Source organism: Triticum urartu, chromosome 7A (genome assembly GCF_056163025.1).
Source record: "Triticum urartu cultivar PI428250 chromosome 7A, HENAU_Tu73, whole genome shotgun sequence".
NCBI lineage: Eukaryota > Viridiplantae > Streptophyta > Magnoliopsida > Poales > Poaceae > Triticum > Triticum urartu.
This window is the reverse complement of record NC_141879.1, coordinates 436,068,167-436,082,875: the sequence shown is the minus strand read 5'-3', so window position 1 is coordinate 436,082,875 and position 14,709 is coordinate 436,068,167.

The following is a 14,709-nucleotide window of genomic DNA, read 5'->3' as shown; positions in this document are numbered from 1 at the left end:
CCCTCCTTAGTAGCAGGGGTTGGCACCCCTGTAATTCATACACACATAACCCAGTCGACCGCCTCCGGGCACCGAGACATAGGGCTGTTACTTCCTCCGCGAAGGGCCTAAACTCGTACATCCTGGTGTATTTACAACTTCTCCATAGCTGAGATCTAGCCTCTCCATACATACCCCCTACCTCACTGTCAGAGTTAGAACCACGACAGTTGGCGCCCACCGTGGGGCAGGAGTCTTAGCGCCTAGTTGGAGAAGTTGCGATTTTTCCGATCCCTTTAATCATGTTTTCGCGCGGAGATTTGGTGGAGGGCCACGAGATCCATCTCGGCGCACTCACGTTCATCGCCCACAACTCCGCTTGGCTTCAGGAGGCTCCACTCGACATCGACGCCCTCCCCGTCCGCGGTGCGACGCACTTCCGCGCATGTGTTCGTGGCGTCCTCCTGCGGCAGCCGTCGACCCAGTATCGGTCGGCTCCCGTGTCATCTTCCTGCCCTGTCTCCCACCGGCGCAAGCGCTCCGGCCGGTCGAGACTTCAGAGGTGGGTGAGGCATGCCGTGGCCCGCTAGTCGGCAGCCCCACAAGTCGCGGCAATCGAGCCCGACGAATCCCTCTATGGCCTGTTCGACCTGTCAACTGGCTCCGCGGAGACCGCATCCGAGTGCGACAATAGTGACCCGGCGGCTGAGGTTCTGGCGGTCGATGGAACACACAGTCCTCCAGGTTTCCCTCGCACCGATGGAGGCGCGGGTGGAGGCGACCCGTCGCATCCCCACGATGAGTATCTCACCGAACCTCTCACATCATTGCAGCGAGAGGAGCTTCGCCGCCGGAACATGGATGCACTCCACACTCCTATCGTCGGAGAAACCCCCGAGGCTCGGGCCTTGGAGGACGCGCGCTTGGCTAACTTGGCCGAGCGCACTCGACTGGAGAATCTCCAACGAATACTTGACGAGCAAGCGCGTCAGCGAGCTCCCGAGTCCAGTCGACGTCAGCTCTTCCCGCCTACGCAGGTATATCGAACCCCAGTTCAGAATTTGGCAGCCGCGGCCCGTATAGCAGAATCGATTCAGCCCTCCCAGTCGGAGGCTGGCAGGGGTTGTTGCAAATCAGAGCGTTGCTCCGGGCAGCGGGAAACCAGAATTCCGTTGTTTCTCAGTCGCGGAATAGGATCCACAGTCGATCCGTTGCAACAGATACAGTCCAGTCGGCTCACAGCCAAAGATCGCCCCCGAGGCGTGAGGGACACGGAGACCGGCATGATCAGTACAGAAGAAATGAGCAGTATGATCACCGGCTCGATCGACGTCGAGTGCCAACCCCTCCCCCGAGGAGTGGGTCATATGCGCCTCGACAGCAGGATGACAGACACCCTCATAGTGTTGGGCGGAGAGTTCCAGTCGACCCCACGGACCCAGGCTTTGACGCGAGATCCATCCTCGTTCAGGGTCTGGTTGACAGGAACAGAGCTCACCGAGAAGGCCACGACAGGGATGCGCCTGCCAGCAGCAGAGTACGTGTTTCGGGGCCAGAGTGTTTCAGTCGAGCCATCAGGGCCGCAGTGATTCCTCCCAACTTCCGGTTGGCGACTGGGATCAGCAAGTTCACCGGCGAGTCTACACCTGACACTTTGCTCGAAGACTACCGAGTGGCTGTCCAGATTGGTGGCGGCAATGATGAGGTGGCTATGAAGCATTTGCCTCTCCTGTTAGAGGGCTCAGCCAGAGCGTGGCTGAATCAGTTAGCACCCAGGAGCATCTACACTTGGGAGGATCTCTCTCGAGTGTTTGTCACGACCTTTGAAGGAACATGCAAGCGACCGGCAGGCCTTACAGAATTGCGGTCTTGCGTACAGAAACCGAGTGAAACTCTGAGGGACTACATCCAGAGGTGGATCACTTTGCATCACACATTTGAGAATGTACCAGATCACCAAGCAGTTTGTGACTTTAAAGAAGGCGTCAAGAACAGAGAGTTGAACCTGAAGTTCGGTCGGACCGGAGAAATGTCTCTGAATCGGATGATGGAAATTGCCACCAAATACGCTAACGGAGAAGATGAAGATCGACTCCGGAGTGGCAAGCAGAAAGCAGTCGCCCAGGAAACCAGAGGCAATTCCAGTCGGAAGCAGTGGAAGGCCGAGCCAGCCGCTCCTGGGGAGGCCCTGGCCGTAACCCAGGGAAAATTCAAGGGAAAACCCAAGGGGCCCTGGAACCCCAAGAAAGTCAAGGATCAAGATGGAAATGATGTTTTGGATCTGCCATGTCACATCCACACCAAGAAAGATGAAGAGGGTAATCTTATATACCTAAAGCATACCACTCGACAGTGTCGGCTCCTGATCCAGCAGTTTCAGGGCAAGCAGTCCAAAGACAAGGAAAAAGAGTCGGACAGAGTTGAGGACAAAGAAGATAGTGACGATGGATACCCCCAAGTCAATTCCACCTTGATGATTTTTGCTGATGTCGAAAGCAAAAGTCGACTGAAAGTCATTAACCGTGAAGTGAATATGGTTGCCCCGGCAACACCCAGCTACCTGAAGTGGTCTCAGACTGCCATCACGTTCGACCAGTCCAATCACCCTGCGCACATTGCCACCCCTGGGAGGCAAGCTCTGGTGGTCGATCCAGTTGTCGAAGGCACTCGACTGACCAAAGTCCTGATGGATGGTGGCAGCGGCCTGAACATACTATATGCAGAAACATTGAAAGGGATGGGCATTCCGATGTCCAGGCTCAGTGCCAGCAACATGAGTTTCCATGGAGTCATTCCTGGAAAGAAAGCCGAGTCACTCGGCCAGATTGCTCTCGATGTGGTTTTCGGTGATTCAAAGAATTACCGCAAGGAAAAGTTGACATTTGAGGTTGTGGACTTCCAAAGTTCTTATCATGCTATTCTGGGCCGGCCAGCTTATGCACGCTTCATGGCTCGACCGTGCTATGTGTATCTCAAGTTGAAGATGCCCGGCCCCAGAGGTGTGATCACCGTTACAGGCAATCGGAAGAAAGCAGAGGAGTGTCTTCAGAAGGGATCAAAGATCGCTGATGCTCAGGTGTCAGTAGTCGAGCTGCAAGAGTACCAGAAGACTGCTGATCCGAGTGAATTGCTGCGAGCCAAGAAGCCAGCTTCAGAATCAGCTTTTTAGTCGTCCGGTGAAACTAAGCTAGTTCACATTCTCCCGACCGACCCCAATGCTGCTCCGACTCACATCTCAACGATGCTCGACTCCAAATAGGAAGAAGCGCTCATCCAGTTCCTCCGTGAGAACTGGGACATCTTCGCATGGAAGCCTTCTGACATGCCTGGAGTTCCCAGGGGGCTGGCTGAGCACCGTCTACGAGTCGACCTGAAGTTCAAGCCTGTGAAAGAACATCTTCGACGGTCCGCCGTCCAGAAGAGCAAAGCTATTGGCGAGGAGGTGGCTCGGCTCTTAGCAGCGGAGTTCATCCGAGAGATTTACCACTCCGAGTGGCTCGCCAATGTTGTCATGGTCCCCAAGAAGGACAAGTCACTTCGCATGTGCATTGACTTTAAACATATCAATCGGGCCTGCCCGAAAGATCATTTCCCTCTCCCCCGCATCGACCAGGTAGTCGACTCGACCGCAGGGTGTGAGCGTTTGTCTTTTCTAGATGCTTATTCAGGGTACCATCAGATCCGTCTGTATGGACCTGACGAGATCAAAACGGCTTTCATCACCCCATTCGGGTGCTTCTGTTATGTCACCATGCCCTTCGGCCTCAAGAATGCTGGAGCCACGTTCATGAGGATGATTCAGAAGTGTTTGCTCACTCAGACAGTCGGAACGTAGAAGCGTACATGGATGATATTGTGGTTAAGTCACGGAAAGGTTCCGACCTACTGACTGACCTTGCCGAAACCTTTGCTAACCTTAGGGGATATGATATCAAGCTCAATCCATCAAAGTGCACATTCGGAGTTCCAGGTGGAAAGTTACTCGGTTTTCTCGTTTCCGAACAAGGAATCGACGCCAATCCCGAGAAAGTTGGCACCATATTCCGGATGAAGCACCCTGTGCGTGTACACGATGTCCAGAAGCTTACAGGTTGCTTGGCCGCTCTAAGTCGATTCATTTCTCGTCTCGGTGAAAAGGCGTTGCCTCTTTACTGACTAATGAAGAAGTCTGAAAAATTCGAGTGGACTCCAGAAGCTGATGCAGCATTTGCAGAGCTCAAAGCTCTGCTCTCCACCCAGCCGGTGCTTGCTGCCCCAATCAGTAAAGAGCCTCTGCTGCTTTACATTGTGGCCACGGGACAAGTTGTCAGTACAGTACTTACGGTCGAGCGGGAAGAAGAAGGAAAGGCCTTCAGAGTTCAGCGCCCAGTATATTATGTGTCTGAAGTTTTGACTCCTTCGAAGCAAAGATATCCCCATTACCAGAAGCTTGTATATGGGATTTACATGACCACGAAGAAGGTTCCACACTACTTCTCTGACCATTCCATTACAGTCGTCAGCGACGCTCCACTGTCAGAGATTTTGCACAACAGAGATGAAAATGGTCGAGTGGCGAAGTGGGCGATTGAACTCCTTCCCCTAGATATCAAGTTTGAAGCAAAGAAGGCTATCAAGTCCCAAGCAATTGTAGATTTCGTCGCCGAGTGGATTGAACAGCAGCTTCCGACTCAAGTTCACTCGGAGCACTGGACCATGTTCTTCGATGGATCTAAGATGTTGAATGGTTCCGGTGCTAGGGTAGTATTGGTCTCCCCTCGAGGAGATAAGCTCAGATATGTTCTCCAGATTCACTTCGATTCCTCCAATAATGAAGCAGAATATGAAGCACTCTTGTATGGGCTGCGCATGGCCATTTCACTCGGCGTCCGGCGCCTCATGGTCTATGGCGACTCAGATTTGGTGGTTAATCAGGTGATGAAGGAGTGGGACGTCAGAAGCCCAGCTATGACTGGCTACTGCAACGCAGTAAGAAAGCTAGAAAAGAAATTCGAGGGGTTAGAGCTTCATCACATCCCCCGACTGAAAAATCAAGCAGCTGATGATCTGGCAAAGATAGGCTCCAAGAGAGAAGCCATTCCCAGCAATGTGTTTTTGGAGCACATCCGCTCGCCGTCAGTCCAGGAGGATCCTTTTACAGAAGAAGCCCCGCAACCGAAAAGTGCCACAGATCCGACTGAAGTCGAAATTCCTGCTGTGGTCGACCTAGTCATGGAGGTCTTGGCAATCACTCCCGACTGGACGATACCATACATCGCGTATATCTTGAGGAAAGAACTTCCAGAGGACGAAGAAGAGGCTCGACGGATCGTCCGTCGATCTAAAGCTTTCACAGTCATAAAAGGACAGTTGTATAGAGAAAGCGCAACTGGAATCGGTCAGAAGTGCATAATGCCAGAAGAAGGTCAGATAATCCTTGATGATATCCACTCGGGGACCTGTGGTCACCATGCGTCCTCTCGGACCATCGCGGCCAAAGCATACCGAGCGGGTTTTTACTGGCCCAGGGAAAACGAAATGGCGAAAGAGATAGTCGACAAGTGTGAAGGCTGCCAGTTCTACTCCAACATGTCGCACAAGCCAGCATCAGCTCTGAGGACCATTCCACTCGTCTGGCCCTTCGCTGTTTGGGGACTGGACATGGTTGGTCCACTGAGAACAGGCAGGAGCGGATTCACACATGTGCTTGTGGCAGTCGACAAGTTCACCAAATGGATTGAAGCCAAGCCTATCAAAAATCTTGATGCTAGCACTGCTATCAGTTTCATCCGAGAGTTGATATTCAGATATGGGGTCCCGCATAGCATCATCACTGACAATGGGTCAAACTTCGATTCAGACAAGTTCAGAGCTTTTTGCGCCTCTCAAGGCACACGAGTCGACTACGCGTCGGTCGCGCATCCCCAGTCGAATGGACAAGCTGAAAGAGCAAATGGTATGATTCTCAAAGGACTGAAGCCTCGACTGATGCGCGATCTCAAGCACGCAGCAGGCGCTTGGGTCGACGAGCTTTCGTCAGTTTTGTGGGGACTGAGGACCACCCCGAACCGGTCGACCGGAAGAACGCCATTCTTTCTGGTTTACGGAGCCGAAGCCGTCCTGCCGAGTGATCTACTTCACAATGCCCCCAGAGTCGAGCTTTATAACGAAGACGAAGCAGAGCAAGCCCGACAAGACGCAGTCGACCTCCTAGAGGAGGAGAGGGAAATGGCTATGATCAGATCGACCATCTATCAGCAAGACTTGCGTCGATTCCATGCCAGAAATGTGAAGAGCCGAGCCTTCCAAGAAGGAGATTTGGTCCTCCGAGTGGAACAACAGAAACCACACAAACTTGCTCCTACTTGGGAAGGCCCCTTCATCGTCACCAGAGTCCTCCACAATGGAGCATATCATCTCTACAACGTTGATCGCCGGATCGACGAGCCACGAGCTTGGAATGCGGAACTACTCCGCCCATTTTACACTTGAATTCTCACTCGGATGAGGTGTAATAAGAAAAACTTCCGTAGTTTATTTTTATCAAAGACAAGAGTGTCCCAGTTCTTCCTGTAATTGCTATCACTTTTGTTTGCGTACGAAATCCCCCAGTGGGTGGCTTAGCTGCGAATCCGTTTCGCCTAAGTTTGCAAAAAAATCCTACCGAGTGGTGAGCCAGACTCCCACTCGGGGGCTTAGCTGCAGCCCAGTGCTCGCGTAAGTATATGAAAATCCTACCGAGTGGAGAGCAGACCTCCCACTCGGGGGCTTAGCTGCAGCCCAGTGCTCGCCTAAGTATATAAAAATCCTACCGAGTGGAGAGCAAACCTCCCACTCGGGGGCTTAGCTGCAGCCCAGTACTCGCCTAAGTATATGAAAATCCTACTGAGTGGAGAGCAAACCTCCCACTCGGGGGCTTAGCTGCAGTCCAAGTACTCGCCTAAGTATATGAAAATCCTACCGAGTGGAGAGCAAACCTCCCACTCGGGGACTTAGCTGCAGCCCAGTGCTCGCCTAAGTATATAAAAATCCTACCAAATGGAGAGCAAACCTCCCACTCGGGGGCTTAGCTGCAGTCCAAGTACTCGCCTAAGTATACGAAAATCCTACCGAGTGGAGAGCAAACCTCCCACTCGGGGGCTTAGCTGCAGCCCAGTGCTCGCCTAAGTATATAAAAATCCTACCGAGTGGAGAGCAAACCTCCCACTCGGGGGGCTTAGCTGCAGTCCAAGTACTCGCCTAAGTATATGAAAATCCTACCGAGTGGAGAGCAAACTCCAAGTACTCGCCTAAGTATTTGAAAATCCTACCGAGTGGTGAGCCAGACTCCCACTCGGAGGCTTAGCTGTAGCCCAGTGCTCGCCTAAGTGTTTGAAAATCCTGCCGAGTGGAGAGCAAACCTCCCACTCGGGGGCTTAGCTGCAGTCCAGGTACTCGCCTAAGTATATAAAAATCCTACCGAGTGGAGAGCAAACCTCCCACTCGGGGGCTTAGCTGCAGCCCAGTGCTCGCCTAAGTGTTTGAAAATCCTACCGAGTGGAGAGCGAACCTCCGACTCGGGGGCTTAGCTGCAGCCCAGTGCTCGCCTAAGTATATAAAAATCCTACCAAGTGGAGAGCAAACCTCCCACTCGGGGGCTTAGCTGCAGTCCAAGTACTCGCCTAAGTATTTGAAAATCCTACCGAGTGGTGAGCCAGACTCCCACTCGGAGGCTTAGCTACAGCCCAGTGCTCGCCTAAGTGTTTGAAAATCCTACCGAGTGGAGAGCAAACCTCCCACTCGGGGGCTTAGCTGCAGTCCAGGTACTCACCTAAGTATATAAAAATCCTACCGAGTGGAGAGCAAACCTCCCACTCGGAGGCTTAGCTGCAGCCCAGTGCTCGCCTAAGTGTTTGAAAATCCTACCGAGTGGAGAGCAAACCTCCCACTCGGGGGCTTAGCTGCAGTCCAAGTACTCGCCTAAGTATTTGAAAATCCTACCGAGTGGTGAGCCAGACTCCCACTCGGAGGCTTAGCTGCAGCTCAGTGCTCTCCTAAGTGTTCAAAAATCCCACCGAGTGGAAGGCAAACCTCCCACTCGGGGGCTTAGCTGCATCCCAGTGCTCGCCTAAGTTCGGAACATGTCCCAATCCACAAGGACGGCAAGATGTGAATCGACTGTTACCTTTTCCTTCGGAGCTGCACCACAAATACGAAGTTATTTCGAGTGAAGGCCAAGTTCCACTCGGCAGATAATTCCTGAAGATATTCGATGATAAATCAAGTTCGAATAAAACCCAAAGGTCCAAGACCTCAGATCAAAGTACTCGAGCCCTCGGCTCGACAGAGTTTAACGGTTACAGAATCCACTCGGCATTCCGAGGCAAATTTAAAGTAAAGCATAAAAGTTTTTCATTCCTCAAGCGGAGGACTGGAAGGGCGACGAACTCGTCCAAGTCGATCCCGTCTGCAATACGAGTAGCAACAGCAATGAAAGTCTCCATGAAGTCTTGAAAGCTGTGCTTCCTAGTATTGGCAACTTGGATGGCGGCCAGCTTTTCTTCTCGCACCTCCTTGCAATGGACGCGGACCAGAGACAGAGCGACATCAGCACCACATCTAGCAGAAGATTTCTTCCATTCCGCCACTCGACCCGGGACTTCATCCAGTCGAACCATCAGGGACTCGAGGTTGTTTTGAAGCGTCGTTCCAGGCCAGAGTGATGTGTCGATCCGCGACACCACAACCTTCAGCCGAGCAAGATAGTCAACAACGCTGGTAACACAAGACTCCAGTCGGAGCACGTTCATAGCAGCCTCGTTCTTCACGAGAGAATTGGCGGGATCCAAGCCTGGCTCCACTCGACTGGTTTCCTCTTCGCAGCTCTGGCAGAATTCTGCAAACACGATTCAAGAATAAGACAGTGGCCTTACGCGGGCTTGGTAACTGCAAGATAGCCGGGTCAGAATAATTACCTTCGAGCATGACGAACAGCTTCTTGGCGAGTCCATCGAGATAAGCCTCCAGATTGTTTACCTTCCCCGCCAGCTCACCCGCCTGGTCGTGCAGAACCATCTTGTCTTTCTTCAGTCGGCTGACCTCTCGATTAGCTGTCTCGAGAGCAGTTTTCAGTCTGGAGTTCTCCTGTTCAAGAGTTCCGACCGAAGCCAGTTTCTCTTCCGCAAGCTTCGTTTTGCTCGAGGCCTCCTTCTGTGCTTCGGCAAGATCTTGATCCTTCTTCTTCAGAGCTTCCTCCAGTTTATATACAGAACGTCGAGTGAACTCAACATCAAGAATGGGCAAGAAAGGGAAGTCACTCGTCAAGAATGAGAAACCTCGCCAGCCATACCTTTTGCTTTGTCTCGCGCCTTCTGCAGGTTCTGTTGAGCGAGCTTCAAGTCAAGGTCGAGCTGGATCTGTTTGTTCTCCAACTCATTGTAGAGAGCCACAAGTTCACAGGATTTCTGCAAAAGTCAGTCGACAGAGGTCCAAGATAAGTTGCTTCCGATTAACCAAGGGACAATGATGACGTTTCTAAGACTACAGCTGAATCAAAAACATTCAACAGTAGTCTCGGGGACTACACCCAGTGGGTGCACTCAGCGTGCCCCCACTGGTTTTGAAAAAAAAAATCGACTGCCCGCAGTCGACCGGATACAGTTTCATTCGACATGGCCTGGCCAGACCGAGTGAAGGAGTAAAACTACAGCAATGCAATATAAAGACTACAGTCGACTGCCAGCAGTCCACCGTAGTCTCAGGGACTACACCCAGTGGGTGCACTCAGCGTGCCCCCACTCGACCAAAAAACTTAACAGAAACACCCAGTGGGTGTACAGATTTAAAAGATCTTCGGAAAAGAGATTCTTCAGACAGCATACCCTAACAGAACAAGTAGTGAATCGACTGACCTGGACGTTACTCTGAAGAGCTGAACTCGCGTCATAAGCCGCTTGGCTGGCTTCTCGAACCACCTTGACCTGCTCCATCATGATGCCTGCCTGGCATATAGCTTCCTTAGCTGCACCCACTTGGTCCTCAGGGACGTGGTGTGTGGCGAAGAGCGAAGGCGGATTTACGGTCGACGTCAAGGGCCGCGCACTCGTCAGAGGATTGGCGAAAGTCACAGAAGCCCGGGTGGTGTTGCCATCGTCTCGAGCTACGGCCTCAGGCGCCGGAGTGGATTGTGGAGTCTTGCCAGCCAACGCTTTCCTGTTCCGCCTCACTCTCAGCGGCGCTTCGTCTTCGTCGTCAGGAAGGCTAATAACATGAGGAGGAGCTACGAGAAAAATTCAATCGACCAGAGTTATAAGAAATCGTCAGTCGATTCAAGGCAAAACATCAGTAATCATACCAGGGTTGGAAGTAACAGCATCTTCCATCTCTTGATCATCGTCCTTGGCGGAGATCTCAGAAGTAGCAGCACTGCAAATTTTGAAAGACCGTCAGTCGGCTCAGTGGATCGACCAAGGATCCGTCCACGGTCGACAAAGGAGAACAAGTTCTATCATTACCCAGAAATGGTGGGGATAGTCATCCTCATCTTGGGTAGAGCCTTGGGTGGCTTGGACGGCGCCGCGCGGGGGTGCTTGGGAGCTTTTTCAGTCGGCGCTGGAGAAGAGGTCCGAGGGCGCTTCGACGACTGCCCAACGGGAGCAGTCGCCTTACCACGTTCCCGCGTAGGGTCGTGTGTAAGCTTGGATCGCCTTTCCGAGCGGGGAGGTTCAGCTTCCTCCTCCCCCTCCTCTTCGCTGGGGTCAACGTCGTCGTCTCCCTCTCCTTCGCCGTCAGATTCCCACTCCCCTTGTTCGTCTCCGCTTTCGCCTCCGCTCGCCTCCCCTTCCTCGGCCTGCCCCTGTGCTCCGTTGGGTGTCGAGTACATCTCTGTAGTTGCCTGGAGAATAGCAGACAAGTCAAAAGTCAGTCGACCGATTCAAAGAGAGCAAATGAAGAAAGCAAGATCTCAGTCGGGAACACAAGGTCGGACCTGGTCCACGTCGTATGTACTATCAAGCGGGGAAACCCTCCTGGCTCCTCGGGGTTTGTCTTTGTTCCCTGTGATGCTCGACAGCCACCCTTCTAGCATCTCGTCGGTGACCTCCTCTGGGTGAACCCGAGTGGTGTCATCGAGACCTGAGTACAGCCACATAGGGTGGTCACGAGCCTGAAGAGGTTGGATGCGCCTCCGAAGGAAGACATCCAGCAAGTCCATGCCGGTCACGCCCTCTCGGACAAGTTGAACCACTCGACCAACCAGCTCCTTGACTTGCGCCTTTTCCTCCGGCAGCACTTTCAGAGAGGCAAGCTTTTGAGCTCGGTCCAGAAAGAAAGGGGGAAGACCAGTCGACTGCCCTGGGGTCACCTGGTCTTGGCAATAAACCAGGTCGACTGCCAACCATGGACCGACTCGGGAAAAGTGATAGACGGGAAAGAACTTTTACCCCTCATCTGGATCGCCAGGCCCCCGCATAGCTGGATCACTTGCGTCCATTCGTCACTCGACTTGGCTTTCTTTACCGATTGGGAACGGCAGGTGAAGATGTGTTTAAAGAGTTCCCAATGAGGGCGGCAACCCAAGAAACTTTCGCACAAGGAAACGAAAGCCGCAAGATACACGATGGAATTGGGAGTGAAATGGTGGAGCTGCGCTCCGAAGAAGTTCAAAAAGCTCCGGAAAAAAGGATGAGGAGGTAGAGAAAATCCGCGATCGATATGGGTGGCGAGGAGGACGCACTCACCGTCACGAGGTTGGGGTTCGACTTCTCCCCCCGGGAGACGCGCAGCTTCATGGGGAATGACTCCCCCCTCGACCATGTCGTCAAGAACTTCCTGCCGAATCACCAAGGGCATCCAGTCGCCCTGGATCCAATCCTGGGCAGTGCGGTCCTCGAGGAAGATCCGCCCCGAGCGGACTTCTTCCCCTTCCCCTGCACCGCCGCCTTCTTCGCGCGCTCCAAAGCCGACGTCTTGTCCTTCACCATCGTCGCCGGCGAGGCTCGAACGGACCTACGGCGCTAGGGTGAGAGCGGAGGTGGCAGAACCTTGCGGAGGGAGAAGGAAAGGCGAGAGCACACTGTTGGGGAGCCCCGAGCCGGCAACTTATAAGAAGCCGCTTCCGAGTGGCTGACCGGTAGGCCCAGGCGATCCCGTCAAATCCCGCAACAGGCGCGCGCGCGGTACATGGCGAAAAAGGTGGCGCGGAGATCGAGGAGCTTCCATCCTATCCCATCCGATTACTTCGGCCGCCCCTGTCCCGCTCGCTTCCCGAAATTCAAATCCCGCAAAATCCGCGGGCTGCAGAACAACTCATCAAACCGAAGAGCCCGCTCGTGCCGGCACTCGGTATTCCACAAGTAAGGAAATTCACTCAACGAGAGACCAAGAATGGATCAAGGTGACCGAAAGAAGTTGACAACGTCATCCGTGACGATTGATCCAGTACAAGACATTCGTATAACGCTAAGAACCAGTCGGAAGGACCCCCAACTCCTTCCCCACTCGAACCTCGATCCATTCGGGGGCTAATGATGAAGCTATGTACCTTGGGTAGGGGCATGGACCTGTCCTAAGAGCCCTACCCAAGGACATCCCTGGAAGAAGTCACCTTTCAATCGACTTGACGGTATCCCACTCGACGGATTCAAGACACTCGACCAGGAAGCTACCACTCGACTACGAAGCCAACCACTCGACTGACAGGAGATCTAAAGTCACTCCGCAAGCAAACGGTCGGCCATTAAGTAGTCTTTATGGTCATCATAGCATTTTAATAGGGACGTTACCAGTAACGCCCAGTCTTAATGTATTTTAACCCTGCATTACTGAGGACCGGAGGGGTCTGGCGAACTCTATATAAGCCACCCCCCTCCTCAGTAGCAGGGGTTGGCACCCCTGTAATTCATACACACATAACCCAGTCGACCGCCTCCGGGCACCGAGACGTAGGGCTGTTACTTCCTCCGCGAAGGGCCTGAACTCGTACATCCTGGTGTATTTACAACTTCTCCATAGCTGAGATCTAGCCTCTCCATACATACCCCCCTACCTCACTATCAAAGTTAGAACCATGACACAGACCAAACTGATAATTCGAAGAGACTTGCAAAGATAACCAATCATACATAAAAGAATTCAGAGAAGATTAAAATATTGTTCATATATAAACTTGATCATAAACCCACAATTCATCAGTCTCAACAAACACACCGCAAAACAAGATTACATTGAATAGATCTCCATGAGAGAGGGGGAGAACATTGTATTGAGATCCAAAAAGAGAGAAGAAGCCATCTAGCTAATAACTATGGACCCAAAGGTCTGAGGTAAACTACTCACACTTCATCGGAAGGGCTATGGTGTTGATGTAGAAGCCCTCCGTGATTTATGCCCCCTCCGGCGGAGCTCCAGAACAGGCCCCAAGATGGGATGTCGTGGATACAGAAAGTTACGGCGGTGGAATTAGGGTTTGGCTCCGTATCTGATTGTTTGGGGGTACGTAGGTATATATAGGAGGAAGGAGTACGTCGGTGGAGCAACAGGGGCCCCACAAGGGTGGAGGGCGCGCCTGGGGGGGGGGGGGTAGGCGTGCCCCCCTACCTCGTGGCTTCCCTGTTGGTTGCTTGACGTAGGGTCCAAGTCTCCTGGATCATGTTCGTTTCGAAAATCACGTTCCCGAAGGTTTCATTCCGTTTGGACTCCGTTTGATATTCCTTTTCTTCGAAACCCTAAAATAGGCAAAAAAAACAACAATTCTGGGCTGGGCCTCCGGTTAGTAGGTTAGTCCCGAAAATAATATAAAAGTGAATAATAAAGCCCAATAATGTCCAAAACAGAAGATAATATAGCATGGAGCAATCAAAAATTATAGATACGTTGGAGACATATCAAGTATCCCCAAGCTTAATTCCTGTTCGTCCTCGAGTACGTAAATGATAAAAACAGAATTTTTGATGTGGAATGCTACTTGGCATAATTTCAATGTAATTCTCTTAATTGTGGTATGAATATTCAGATCCGAAAGATTCAAGACAAAAGTTTAATATTGACACAGAAATAATAATACTTCAAGCATACTAACTAAGCAATTATGTCTCTTCAAAATAACATGGCCAAAGAAAGTTATCCCTACAAAATCATATAGTCTGGCTATGCTCCATGTTCACCACACAAAGTATTCAAATCATGCACAACCCCGATGACAAGCCAAGCAATTGTTTCATACTTTTGGTGTTCTCAAACTTTTTCAATCTTCATGCAATACATGAGTGTGAGCCATGGACATAGCACTTTAGGTGGAATAGAATGGTGGTTGTGGAGGAGACGAAAAAGGGAAGATAGTCTCACATCAACTAGGCGTATCAACGGGCTATGGAGATGCCCATCAATAAATATCAATGTGAGTGAGTAGGGATTGCCATGCAACGGATGCACTAGAGCTATAAGTATATGAAAGATCAACAAAAGGAACTAAGTGGGTGTGCATCCAACTCGCCTGCTCACGAAGACCTAGGGCATTTTGAGGAAGCCCATCATTGGAATATACAAGCCAAGTTCTATAATGAAAAATTCCCAGTAGTATATGAAAGTGATAACATAGGAGACTCTCTATCATGAAGATCATGGTGCTACTTTGAAGCACAAGTGTGGTAAAAGGATAGTAGCATTGTCCCTTCTCTCTTTCTCTCTCATATTTTTTTATTTGGGCCTTTTCTCTTTTTTATGGCCTCTTTTTTTATTTGGGCTTCTTTGGCCTCTTTATTATTATTATTATTA